General features: G+C 28.9%; 1 protein-coding gene across 1 annotated transcript in view; it reads left to right on the forward strand.

Moving 5' to 3' along the window:
- Nucleotides 1-11,427: 11,427 nt before the first annotated feature.
- Nucleotides 11,428-11,953, forward strand: part of LOC125871638 (kirola-like) — a 219,939-nt gene continuing 219,413 nt past the window's right edge. The window contains exon 1 of the mRNA XM_049552275.1: nt 11,428-11,433. The gene's annotated coding sequence lies outside the window, so the exon portion shown is untranslated. The remainder of the gene's footprint in view (nt 11,434-11,953) is intronic.

Below are 11,953 nucleotides of genomic sequence, written 5' to 3' on the forward strand. Positions count from 1 at the left end.
AGAAAGGGTCTTGGGGGTTAAAAATAGGTTTTTTTGTTTGTTGATGTATTATAAAGAGGAGAATATGAATAGGAATAGGAATAGGAATAGGTGTAGTAGTTACATTAGAATTAGGAGAAGAAGAAGAGTTTTTTCATCAAATAAAAGTTACTACTAAATATTTTTGGACCTAGCTAGCTAGCTCTTTTAGTTCTAATTGATGGTAATTTATGTATAGTTTCACAAGTTTGAAGAGGAAAGGGAAAGAAAAAAAAGGTAGAATAAAGAAGGAAAATAATTATTACGTTTTATATTAAGGTTTATGTATGGTTGAAGTTTTGGGTGAAGGATCCAATGCATACAAACTCTCATAAAATTCTTCCTTTTTAGTAGTTTTTGAGTGAAGGATCATAATATTATTTGTTGTGTTTGGTCATGAATATGACTTTGTAATAATAGTAATTTCTTTTATCTCATTTTTATTTGTCACGTATTTGCTTTTTAAATGTCAAACTTTATAAATTTTGATAAATGTATTTTTTTATTATATTAATATTTTTTTTAAATACAACTTAATTATAGTATTTTGTGTATATATAGTTTTCAAACATCTATATAACTTTTAAATATTAAACTAATCTAATTTAATTTAGCTTAAAAAATTAATCAAATTAACTCTTGTAAAGAGAATTGTGACATGTAAAAGTGAAGGGGATGGTTATTTCTTTTATTTTTTCATTCTTCTTTTTATTACTTCCGTTCAATTTGTTTGTCCAATTTTAATTTGACAAGAAGTGTAATGAATTATTTTTTGAATCATATGATCTTAAACTAAAGATATATCAAACATATCAAAATATATTTTAATCTTGTTATCTTTTATCACGTGAAAATTTAAAATTAATTAATTTGCTTTTTTTTTTTAAAAAAAAACACATTCATTCTAAACATACTAAAATATTGTACAATTTTTAATTTTTTTTAATTTTGTAGATAGAGGGTTGATGGGTATAGCTTTTGTTTGGTTTTCTGATTTACTACGCACTTTGATGCAAAGCAGACAGGTGATTTAGCTAGGGGACCAATAGCTATATATTAGATCTCCTTTTTTTAAAAAAAAAATAGAAAATTTATATTAAATAATAATTTAATTTTGATATTTCACATGACATATTTAAAATCATAAATCAGTTTCGAAGATACATTTTAATGGATTGCATTCTCATTATAATTTCATAATTGGACTGTGGAAGGGTAGAGTGTATGTAACGTTACAAGGTAGAGAAGGAAAAGAGTTAAAAAAATAATATGATAACCAAAACAAAGAACACGATGAGTGATACTAAAATTGAAGAGTAAGATAATAAGAAATTAAAGTATAAATAACGATACACATAAAGAAAACTAGGCAGTGCTCGACCATGACATCCATAATCTTCTATTTAGGTTCATGTCTCCTCGGTAAGTTACAATATGTGTACGTGTATATCTTATCTAATCATTTTTTCTCGATACTTTTTCGACCTACCTCTATTTCTCCTGATTAGGCCTTAGAAATTGATGCATTAAGTAAGCCATAATAAGAATGCTGCTCGAAATTATTCTCAAAACGACAAGATATTCATTCATTATATTATTAATAATTATAATGTATCTTTCAATTGTGTTTATGAGTCATTACTACGATTTAAATATTTTAGTAACGTACTTTGTAACTTTTATAATCAGTGCATTAATTTGCTCATCATGAGTTATAATTACTAGTACAACTTCTCATTGTATTTGACCTATGGGAACTACGTTTTATTTTTTTCTAAGAGACCATTCAATAATTTGAAACACAAATATATACGTTTCAATTTATGTGATAAAATTTGACTACGAACGAAATTTAAAAAAATAAGAACTATTAAAATTATGGTCTTAAAACTTTTGATCGTAAAACTATAACATTTTGTATGATTATAAAAACTTGTCATTAAGGAAAATTAAGAGTTTTAAGTTAAAACGGATCTATCAAATAAAATTGTTTTTGTTTTTATTTTTCATTTGATCTTTTGATCTTCGATATTCATATTGAGATACAATTAAATTTGTATTCACCTATTGCGGAATTTAATTTTTTGAATGACACTCTCAATAAAAAGAATCATTCTCAAAGTCTCAAAGTTAATATCTTTGATTAAGAGTGGAGAGATCGCAATCATTCCACCACAATCCATATTAATTTAATTTGTTTTACCTTGTTTATAAATCGTCCCCTCCTATCCCAAATAAGTATCATTTAGATTTTGACCTACTTAATAAGAAACTATGTGATTGCATTAATTGTAAGGATCATTTGACTATAAGGTACTTTAATTTATATATATCTTCTCACACTACCCTTTGTATATATCTTTAAGACGGTAGATTTGAACAGAAACATAATTTCTTCTTGATTTTCTAAAACGATATTTAGTTTGGATTAAATTAATTTAACTAAAATGATATTTATTTTTGGACGGAGAATATATATGAGATTAAGTTTTGTTTAGGCTCATCAATTTCTCTATTAGAATGTTGGGCAAGCGATGGGAAATTAATTGTATTCAGTACGAACAAAGTGAAAATTTGTTAATTATTTCATGGCTATTAGTAGTATACTCGATTATTATTATGGTTGTTCCAAATGGGAATCGATCTCCCATTCCGAATGGTTACTAGGCCGAATGTTAATTAGATCTAAAATTGAATACCATTGCTATGATATATATGGTATCGTTAGATTCACTTCTTTAATATTGTTATCAAATATTGCAGATTGAGCATTTATTTCTTGTACATTTCATCGAAAAGTAGGATGTGTACCTCCAGTAATAACAAGAATAGAAAATAATTATCTTGAATCATGCATGTTATCGACCAGTCTTTAGGTGTCATTTAAAAACTTCACCTACTGTTGAAAAATATGAGGAAAAGGTGTACCTAACCTAAGTCCTAATTTGCAAATAATTAACTATATAGGGTAATATATATGATTTATTTCTTTTTTTGTTGTGTGTATGTGTTATCAGGGGCAGGGCTACGTGGTTGTCACCATTCGTCATGAAAAAATATCATATATACAAGTAAAATATTACACGAAGTGATGTGCAATTTTTTTGGACACCCATCGTGAAATTTCAAGCTCTATAGTGTTATATATATATATATATATCTTTTTGTATATTCGATGTGGTATTATCATATTGTTTGTTATTATTATTGTTATTGTTATTATTCTCTTCTCCTTTATTTTTAACATGACTTTTTGATTATTATTGTGTTTTTTTCCATACTTGATTTTGATATACTTTATTATTTTAGCCGAAGGATTAAAAATACATTCACAAAATAGGGATAAGATTGCATACACACCATCAAAGGTGGCTTAACTATAATGCAACGAGAGCAATAGCCTGGCCCATATTTTCTTAAAATTTGAAACTAATAAAGCTGTTGAGTTCGACTGAATTCGTAGAAGTCCACTCTAGCTAGCTCCGCCCCTAATTACTTGTTATGACCTATCGTTTATTTGAAATACATAAAGCATAGGATTCTGCAATGAAAATGGAATCGGTTTATTATTTGGTATACCTTCCTAGCTCTTTTCTTTGCTACTACTACTAGTAGCAGGTACATACTGAAATGATTTTATAAATAAATAAGTATAGTGTATCAGTATCAAAAATAGGCATATACATAAATATGTCATTTAACTTAGCTTTACTTGACATTTATGTCCTTTTGCTTTGAATCAGCATTACCACTCCGTGGGGTAAAAACCGAGGAAAATAAAGAACGTCAAGTAGAAAGGAACAAGGTCTTATGGCACGATCACCATATCTTTGATTTTTCTTTATCTCTCCTCAGCTTGAGCCGAGTGGATGATACGTGGGTTGGTATACCTGATGTCATGTAAGATGAATGTGTCTAATTGTTCAATTTTGTACAAGTTTAAGGTCTAATTTGTTTTCATTAAGATTAAGAAATTTAAATGTAAATGCACATTTGAATGATTAAGATATTGTCTCTAAATCTGAATTGTTAAATTGTGTCACCAAGTTAAAAACAAAGCCAAAAGTACTGAAGTGTTAATTCATGCTCGGTTTACCGAAATAACCTCTGCTCTCCCACTTCAACATTTCAACATGAGCATGAGCTTCTAAGTAATTAGTAATATGGCAGTCACTGGATACGAATCGAGATAATCTTTAATGTCAAATCCCTATCAAAGTGAAAAAAAAAACCCAATCAATTAGAAACAAATATGTTCGTTTTGGTAAAAAGTAAGCTTTGAAAAAGATGTTGCTGCAAAAGTCAACAAAATATCTTTTCTCGTCTTAACCGCAAATCGCAATCAAGAAAACTCAAGGATAACAATCAAAAATTAGAGAATCACCCCTTAGTCATTGTCTTTTTCCACCTTAACAACAATAAGCAACAATTTTTAACCCTTCAGACTCCGTACCTGAAAGAACTAGACTTGAAACCTCTCATCAATCTACAAAATATCATGTAATTGAAAACAAGTCTAAATATAGAGTTAAGAAAATATAGCAAGTAGTTGCTACAAAAATTTGATCACGAACCTTTGATCATTTGTGAAGCTTTAGCTTGTTCTCGATCTAAAAATAATAATACAAGTACAAAACACATCACAAAAGGCCTATATATTCTCGGATTATATCCACAACTCAAACCCTAGACCAACCTCTTTATTTTTTCACCCGATCCAGGGCTTTCCCACCAATAATTCACCTAAATTACCATGATTACATTAATAAATTGCAGTAGTAAATTGAGAACAAACATTCTTCACATTTTTCCAAAGTCTTACACCCTAAAATTCTCATAATTATGATTTTTCATTCTCTTGGGACGAATTCAAGTCAAACACTAGGGACACAATTATATTTTCTTATGCCTAGAAACTGAACTACAAAAGTAGGGGATCACGTTGCTCATTTTTACGAAGATTTTCGATGAAAAAAATTGTTGAAATTTGCCCTAGGTTATCCTTCTCTAAAACGTTCTTGGGTGATAATGAACAATTTTGAAAGTTTTTCTACATTTACAGAATATACCATTGAACTTTCAAAAAAGTTTCATCTATGTCATCCATTAAAAGTTTGGTTCATCTATGCCATTGCTTGTTAAGGAAAAGGTTCATCCGTGCCATTTTTTTAACTTCGGTTTTGCAAAACCAATTTTTACATCTCAAACAACTTTTAACACTTCTCAATTGGAGTTTTTGGTTCAACTGTACTCTTTTTGCTTCGTCTTTTAAGAACACCAAGAACACATAAAGAACATTAACAATTCTCAAATTTTAAAATTCTTTAATTCTTCACGAAATCACCTAAAATTTCAAAAGAGTTTCCATCCAAGCTAGATACCAAAACTCGTATCTTTTGAGCACTAATTCAACCTAACTCAACAAGACCCACTTGAAATTTTTTTATAAGTTTCAAAACTTCAACATTCTTTAATGGTAGAATTTTGTTCACAACTTCAAATCATTTGAAATTTTGAACATAAAACAAAGATCTAATGTCAAAAACAACTACAAAAACACGAATCAAATCAAATTTTTAAACTTCTGAAACTGATTTTTGTTTTTTTGAAATATTTTTCTTAATACGCGTGAATTTTTTAAACTCTACAAATGGTTTTAGAATTTTGATTTTTTTAAAAAATAATAATAATGATGTATCTGAAATTTGAGATGATTTCGTGAAAATTTGGGAGTTGCTTATGTTCTTCATGTGTTCTTGGTGTTCTTAAGGAAGAACAAGTAAAAAGAGTACATTGATCCAAAAACTTCAATTGAGAAGTGTTAAACCTTGTTCGGGGTGTAAAAAGTGGTTTTGCAAAATCGGAGTTAAAAAAATGGCATAGATGAGTCAAAGTTTTAACGCATGACATAAATGAGCCTTTTCTAAAAGTTAGATAGCATATTTGAGCCTTTTCTCCTATCCCAAAATCTTACACCTTAAAATTTTCGTAATTATGAATTTTCACTCTCTTAGAATGAATTCAAGCCAAACCCTAGGGCCACAACACAATTATATTTTCTTAGGCCTAAAAATCGAACTACAAAAGTAGGGGATCAGGTTGCTCACTTTTACGAAGATTTCCGATGAAAAAAACTGTTGAAATTTTCCCTAGGCTATCCTTTTTTCTTCTTTAAAACGTTCTGTGATGATAATGAGCAATTTTGGAATTTTTCTAAGTTTGCAGAATCTTACCCGCTATAATGGCCCAATTAGACCCCTACTCCCACTATAAAAGCCTAAAACATGATACAGCGGCCTCGTAGCCCCTCGTAGCCCGAATCGACTATGTTTTTTTCATCTGATTTCTTTTAGTTCAGTCTACCTATTATTTCTCCTCCTCAAGTATAAAATTATTATTTCTCCTCTTCAAGTATAAAACGGATATGGTAACCTAGTGATAAGAGACCGTTTGATTTTAGCAAAGCCTTTATAGCTCCACTTCTTTTCTTAACTATTCTGAATTAAATAGAATTGTTCTTCATTTTCTTTACCATATCCCACAATAAACAAGGCATAAGAGATTGATGACCGTTTGATTTTAGCAAACCTTTTGTAGCTCCACTTCTTTTCTTAACTATTCTGAATTAGATATAATTGTTCTCTATTTTCTTTACCATATCCCACAATAAGCATGACATGAGAAATTGATTTTGCCTTTTTATCCTACTCAAATATAAAAGGATATGATAACCTAGTGACGAGNTAACATATTTGAGTCTTTTCCCCTAGCCCAAAATCTTACACCTTAAAATTTTCATAATTATGAATTTTCACCCTTAGAATGAATTCAAGCCAAACCCTAGGGCCACAATACAATTATATTTTCTTAGGCCTAAAAATTGAACTACAAAAGTAGGGGATCAGGTTGCTCACTTTTACAAAGATTTCCGATGAAAAAAATTGTTGAAATTTTTCCTAGGCTATCCTTTTTCTTCTTTAAAACGTTCTGTGATGATAATGAGCAATTTTGGAATTTTTCTACGTTTGCAGAATCTTACCCGCTATAATGTCCCAATTAGACCCCTACTCCCACTATAAAATCCTAGAACATGATACAACGGCCTCGTAGCCCGAATCGACAACCTTTTTTTCATCTGATTTCTTTTAGTTCAGTCTATTTATTATTTCTCCTCCCCTAGTATAAAAGTATTATTTCTCCTCTTCAAGTATAAAACGGATATGATAACCTAGTGATAAAAGACCGTTTGATTTTAGCAAACCCTGTATATAGCTCCACTTCTTTTCTTAACTATTCTGAATTAAATAGAATTGTTCTTCATTTTCTTTACCATATCCCACAATAAACAAGGCATAAGAGATTGATTTTGTCTCTTTATCCTGCCCAAGTATAAAAGGATATAATAACCTAGTGACAAGAGACCGTTTGATTTTAGCAAACCCTTTGTAGCTCCACTTCTTTTCTTAACTATTATGAATTAGATATAATTGTTCTCTATTTTCTTTACCATATCCCACAATAAGCAAGACATGAGAAGTTGATTTTGTCTTTTTATCCTACTTAAATATAAAAGGATATGGTAACCTAGTGACGAGAGACCGTTTGATTTTAGCAAACCCTTTGTAGCTTCATTTCTTTTCTTAACTATTCTGAATTAGATAGAATTGTTCTCCATTTACTTTACCATATCCCACAATAAGCAAGGCATGAGAGATTGATTTTGTCTCTTTATTATCAGTCATTTGCCTTTTTCTCTTCATCCATGGGTCCTAGGCAAATTTCCTAAAATTTAAACTTAATTAGGAAAACATAATTATATAATAAGTAAGAGCTAATCGGTTGAAAAAGACAAGTAAACACAAAATTTGAATGTTCATCTATAAATTAGAAATAAAAAAAAGACAAGTAAACACAATATTTGAATGTTCATCTAACTTCACTGCATCAAAAACAAAGTATGTTGGGAAAAAACAAGACAATTAAACATAATCAATAATTAGGAAAATACAGACAATTAAAAATAAAATGAGATTGTTTTCAATAAAACTTCAACTGATTCTAAATGAACTCATACATCAATAAAAATAATAAAGACAACAACTTTATCTTCTACAACATCCTAGCATCCAATACTCAAAGTTAAAGTGAAATCGAAACAAATTACGAAAAAATTAAAATTATACTTGTCTCAAACAGCAACTAGCCGTAAAAGAAAAATAGAAAACTGGAACAGACCATAAAGATGAGAGTTGTTTTTAGGAGATTAAATAAAATAAAGAACTACAATAAATAACAATTACACATAGCATTAATTGGCATTTGCAATTACTTCTTTCCATAATGTAGTGATATTTTTCTTCCTCAATTATGTCTTGTTTCTTAGCAAGTATGTAAGTCATCTTACGGGATAATACAAAGCATTCCCTTTTATCTAACTTTCCCTCAAGCTCAGGCACGGGTTAAACATGCAATCCAATAATTGTTGTTTTGATAGTGGAATAACCTCTCTTTTTCTTCTAATGGTGTTCACTGTCATTATTGAATCAATAATTGTGAATGCTCAATAACAGTCTTAAAATTAAGTAATTCAATCATAATATTAATACAATAAAAATGATTAATAAAAGCTAGACTTACAACAATCTTTTTAATCTTGAGTGTCAAGAATGACTTTTTTGCTGACTCGTGTAAATTTAGTCTGAAAAATCAAATAAGGGCAAGACAAAGATATCATTAATTATTATTGGCATGTATGTCAAGCAACAGAGAACACATTTGTGTTGCAAACATCTCAATGTTGTTTTAAACTTGGTAGGGTAATTTTCAATGTGTTGGTGAAATAACAGAGAAATTGTATGAGTTTTTGGAAGTGAATTGTCGGAAAAACAACTATGATCAAGCATTTCATACAATTCAATTCAATACATTTATTGTGTGCTTTGTTGCCCCCACAAAATGTGTTCTTGGTGTTTTTAAGAAAGAACAAGCAAAAAGAGTACATTTGATCCAAAAACTTTAATTGAAAAGTGTTAAACCTTATTTAGGGTTTAAAAAGTGGTTTTGCAAGATCGAACTTAAAAAATGGCATGAATGAATTTCTCATAATTAAGAATTTTCATTCTCTTAGAATGAATTCAATCCAAACCCTAGGGCCACAATTATATTTTCTTAGTCCTATAAATAAAATTGTTAAAATTTTTCCTAGCTAGGTTATCTTTTTCTTCTCTAAAACGTTCTTGGTGATAATGAGCAATTTTAGAAGTTTTTCTATATTTACATAATCTCACTTGCTATAATGGCCCAATTAGACCCATACTCCCACTATAATAGCCTAGATCATTCTATAGCAGCTTCTTAGCCCAAATCGACTACCTTTTTTTCATCCAATTTCTTTTAGCTCAGTCGACAAACAAATAAGTCAACCTACTTATTCTTTCTCATCCCCAATTATAAAAGGATATGATAACCTAGTGACAAGAGACCGTTTGATTTTAGAAAACCCTTATAGCCCCACTTCTTTTCCTAACTATTCTANGCAACACTAAGTAGGAGTCCACATCAACTTATGAGTTACATTCTCCTTTTAGTTCTGTCGTAGTTCTTATGTGTGCTTTTGTTTCTTATTTTTCTATAGATTTACATGACATGTTCATATGGCAGGCCTATCCTTGAAATTCTTTACATTTTTTTTAGTGATGTGTCGTTATAAAAGTGAACTGCTGTATTTCTTTTGTAGGGAAGTTTTGTTGGCCAACTAAAAGCTGAGAAGAGGTTGTAGGAGATTAAAGCCCATCTGGTTTGTAGTTTGTACAATCTTGCTCCTTACCCCTAGCTATACTGTATTACCTAATCTGCATTTTCCTTTTGTAAACTCTTGTGGCACTTCTGGATGTTCTGTTTCTGCAACATATTTTAAATGTTGTACTTTTGGAAATTGTATATCATGACTTGGATTTATTTATCAATTTTGTAAGGACTTGCATTTATTTCTCATCCAGCACCTTTTAAAGTTTTGTTTTGTTCTGTATGATTTATCAAGAAATATTACTGATCGATTCATTTTGGGATTGTTGATGTGACGTTGTAAAACATTAGCACCTGGCACTATAATGAGTGGAAGAGAACTAGTTGACAGACATTTTTTGTCTTCTAAATAGACATGAATTGCTAACTTTTATGTAAAGTTAGAAGATGAAGCAATACATATCTGGATCTTCCATTTCTTTACATCCTGTTTATTTTTTCCTTACCGTGGAGTGTGCAATAGTACTACTTATGTATCTTACTTTCCTTTTAAGTCTCTTTAAAAAAGGAATGACCTCTGGTTTTTTCAGATTTTTTCGGGATTTTTGGATTTTTGGATTTTTTCGGATTTTTCCGGTAAAGTATTCATACAAACATATAATTTACTTGTACTTCAAATATTTTTTTTAGTCTTACCAAAATACAACTATCTAAGGTGTTTCTTAAGAAGTTAACACAAAATATGATATGAGTAATGACATTAAAATATCCAACAAAAAAATAATAATAATGAAATCGCGTAAAACAAATATTGCAAATTAACAAGTCATAATGAAAATGATTATAATTTAAAAGTACTAAATCATGCTAAAATAAGTTTAATAAGTATTAGTTACATGACTATATATTAAAGGAAATTAAAATTAGATTATGTATTTGAATTGTCTAAACCAATATAAAACCAAAGAACAAATATTCAATATTATTGTCATTCTATTTCTTTATGTCCATCGATCTTCATAATCTTCTACTTAAAAAACAAAATCCTCTACTTAAAAAATCATCTACTTAAAAGACAGAGTATATTAAAAAAAATAAGACAATTAAACATAATCAATAAATTAGAAAGAAATAAAAGTACATTAGAAAAAAGAAGACAATTAAACATAATCAATAAATTAGAAAGAAAAAAAAAAGACAAGTAAACAAAAAATTTGAATGTCAATCTAATTTCACTGCATCAAAAATAAAGTATGTTAGGGAAAAACAAGACAATTAAACATAATCAATAATTAGGAAAACACAGACAATTAAAAAAAAAAAAATTATCTACTTAAAAAATAAAGTACGTTAGAAAAAATAAAACAATTAAACATATCAATAAATTAGAAAGAAAAAAAAGTACATTAGAAAAAAAAAGACAATTAAACATAATCTATAAATTAGAAATAAAAAAAGACAAGTAAACACAAAATTTGAATGTTCATCTAACTTCACTGCATCAAAAACAAAGTATGTTAGGGAAAAAACAAGACAATTAAACATAATCAATAATTAGGAAAACACAGACAATTAAAAACAAAATGAGGTTGTTTTCAATAAAACTTCAACTGATTCTAAATGAACTCATACATCAATAAAAATAATAAAGACAACAACTTTATCTTCAAAGTTAAAGTGAAATCGAAACAAATTACCAACAAATATTAAAATGATACTTGTCTCAAACAGCAACTAGCCGTAAAAGAAAAATAGAAAACTGGAATAGACCATAAAGATGAGAGTTGTGTTTAGGAGATTAAATAAAATAAAGAACTACAATAAATAACAATTACACATACTGCATTAATTGGCATTTGCAATTACTTATTTCCATAATGTAGTAATATTTTTCTTCCTCAATTATGTCTTGTTTCTTAGCAAGTATGTAAGTTATCTTACGGGATAATACAAAACATTCCCTTTTATCTAACTTTCCCTCAAGCTCAGGCACGGGTAAAACATGCAATCCAATAATTGTTGTTTTGATAGTGGAATAACCTCTCTTTTTCTTCTAATGGCGTTCACAGTCATTATTGAATCAATAGTGGTGAATGCTCAATAACAGTCTTAAAATTAAGTAATTCAATAATAATATTAATACAATAAAAATGATTAATAAAAGCGAGATTTACAACAATCTTTTTAATCT

Source organism: Solanum stenotomum, chromosome 7 (assembly GCF_019186545.1).
Source record: "Solanum stenotomum isolate F172 chromosome 7, ASM1918654v1, whole genome shotgun sequence".
In the NCBI taxonomy this organism is placed as follows: Eukaryota; Viridiplantae; Streptophyta; class Magnoliopsida; order Solanales; family Solanaceae; genus Solanum; species Solanum stenotomum.